At 36.0% G+C, this 2,814-nt stretch overlaps 1 protein-coding gene and 1 long non-coding RNA gene across 10 annotated transcripts in view; both read right to left on the reverse strand.

Moving 5' to 3' along the window:
- adgrb1a (adhesion G protein-coupled receptor B1a) overlaps positions 1 to 2,814 on the reverse strand; it is a 240,299-nt gene that overhangs the window by 174,187 nt on the left and 63,298 nt on the right. The window lies entirely within an intron of this gene.
- LOC107836037 (uncharacterized) lies at positions 522 to 1,129 on the reverse strand. The gene is made up of 2 exons (XR_001661893.1): positions 865 to 1,129; positions 522 to 740 (listed from the first exon to the last, which is right to left on the reverse strand). It is a non-coding gene; the product is annotated as an uncharacterized LOC107836037 (long non-coding RNA).

Consider the following 2,814-nt stretch of genomic DNA (forward strand, 5'->3'; position numbering starts at 1 on the left):
ATATAACTGTTTCATGTTATTGTAGAACATATTTTGAAGCTTGTACTTGCTGCTATAAATTGTTTACACAGTTAACACATTCATTAGCTGTATCACTGAAACTTTTAAGAAATATTAGACCATCATGGTAATTGATTTCTTAGCTAGAAATGGCTTGCATAGAAAATGTTAAAGCTGATATGGTTGAATTTGTAATGAAAATTACAATGGTTTCATAATGGTGATTTTATTACATAAACATGTAGCTAGCACATTTAAACACTGAATATTGTTAATTAAAAGAAAATGTTTACATCTAATTTATTGTCTTTGCCAATATAGAATATAACTTGAATACCACTGTGTAATATTATGTAGTCAGTATTAATAAATAGCAAGTTGGCTCTGTTATAACGATGTAAATTTCAGAACCTTACAGCAAAAAAGGCGGCACACACATTTTGATAATAAATTACACCCACTAAAAAAGGATTTGTATTTATCAAAGAAACTAAGTTGCACCAAATTATGAAGGAAATCTCTTTTGTATCTTCAATTTACATATCTCCAAAAATTCCAGTTAGAATATCAACTGTCTGACAATAAACATTTATCACATTAGAAAACAAGGACGTTGGATCTGGTAGTGTTTCAATTTCCACCCGAGTCAAAGGCCTTGGAAGCTCCATCTCTGGCACAGTCACGCCATCATGATGGCAACCATATTGGCTCTCCCCATCAATACCATACTGGTTGTCAACCTGTCAAAGATTTAAGAAAATATGATATAAAAAAAACATCCAGACTACACACACTGGTGTTGTTTTTAAACCACAAAAGCAAATTTATAATTGCACTTTGTAAAATGGCATAAATTAAACAAACTTGTGTGGGCTCGTGACCTTCACATTGGTTTTGAGACCACAACAGTAGTGGTGACTGGTTCTGTTCTGTGCGTAGTCCGTGGTTGTTCCAGCTGTCCATGAAAAATTGAAGATGTCTGTTGATTTGAGGTAGAAAGGTCCAGTGTAATGCGTATAAGTGCACCTCGTTGTCTGTTTGCAGGAGGCCCTAGGTCTCCAGGTAGAAGAAAGTTGTATAAAACAGATCCAACACTACCCCAAATACATCTCTCCATAACCTCTCAATCATGGATTGAAAAGACATTTTTTTGTTAAAAAGGAGTAAAACAAGGTTGTCATAATGCACTGATATAAACACCAACAACTTAAAATAATAATTTCAATTTGTCAATCAATGTTAGTCATTTTATGTAACCGTGTTTTAGTCATTATAAATGTGAAGAAATTGATGATTTAAAGTTAAGTTTGTTGCCATGGCGGCACTCTATATGGCTGCGGCTGCTTCAGCTCCCGGTAATACAACAAATTTATTGCTTAATTAAATATCTTCTTCTACAATAGCTCAGAGAAACACTGTAAGAACAGTCTCTGACCGTCAGACTATGTTAATTAATATTGAGCTAATTCAGTCATCTGGACTTCATAAATAAGAAGACATGGACAACTTTACAAAGTCTTGGACTGCTATGTCAGTTAGATCAGTTGAATCAAGCTAACTACACAGCAGCAGAATCTTCCAACAGCCCAGGCCCATAAAGACACCGGAGAAGATGTGAGAGAAAACAAAAGCGAGAGTGTCGTGGTGGACTTGCAGCTAAGCTAAAAGCTGACCCTTTCCGAATGATCCCTTGAATCAAGTTGGACTAAGCGTAGCTGGATTTAACCACCAAAAGGGAAACAAGAAACTGCTGCATTCTCATTTTCTGTGAGACATGGCTAAACTCATCTGTCCCTGATCATGACATCAGCCTGGAGGGGCTAACAACTTTTAGAGCTGACAGGAGCCATGCTCTTACTGGTAAATCCAGGGGAGGTAGTGTTTGTATTTACATTAACAACAGCTGGTGTAACAACGCCACCCTGGTCTCCAGTCATTGCTCTGTGGACATTGAGTTCATAATTCTGAGATGCAGACTTACAGAATACTTACCCCGGGATTTCACGACGGTTACTTGTCATACTATTTTGAGAAATGTAGCAACTTCCATGGAAGTAGTCAGTATGAAAACATGAAGAATGGAGAATACATCAAGACTTTAATTTAAATACCTTTGGTTATGTGTGCTTCTTCCTGTTATGTGAGAATTTCTGTTTTGGCCTCTGGTTGAGACCATGAAGTGTGCCACTAGTACATTCTCCCCTCCTTTGTCTGAACGAACACGAGATGGCACTCCATATGTATTCACAGCTTCAAGAAAGCTGTCAAGAACTGTTGTAGCACGATTGTTTGTAGCAGCAGTCAGGTAAGTAATGAGGCGGCTAAAACCGTCAATGCCCCCGTGAACAACAATTTACCATCTATATAGACAACAAAAACATTTTTGATTAGCACTGGTAGCAGAAACTTTCTTTTGTTTGTTGAATGCAGGCCTGGAATTCACAGAGAAGGAAAATCATAACCGCAGTGCTCTTATTCAGCAGAGTAGATGTTTACGTTAAAACACAGAGTAGTTCCATTCTCACTTAGGCAAAGACAAGTTAAAAAACTTTTATGTCATTGTCTTTGTTGGTCTCCCTTATTCACTATAAAAATAAATAAACTACTTTTAAAGAGTACATGTATTTGTAATGTCAACTTAATTCCTCATTTTTAAACATTACATTAATATGGGACCATCAGCAGTCAAACAATTTCTATGAATCAATTTTTCTTTTAATGTTCAATTAACTTACATGCTTTTCATTATGTGAATATAATAAAGCAGCTACAGAACTTTTACAAACATGAAACAAATGTATTTTTCTTAATAGG

Source organism: Poecilia formosa, unplaced genomic scaffold (assembly GCF_000485575.1).
Source record: "Poecilia formosa unplaced genomic scaffold, Poecilia_formosa-5.1.2 Scaffold36, whole genome shotgun sequence".
Taxonomy (NCBI): domain Eukaryota; kingdom Metazoa; phylum Chordata; class Actinopteri; order Cyprinodontiformes; family Poeciliidae; genus Poecilia; species Poecilia formosa.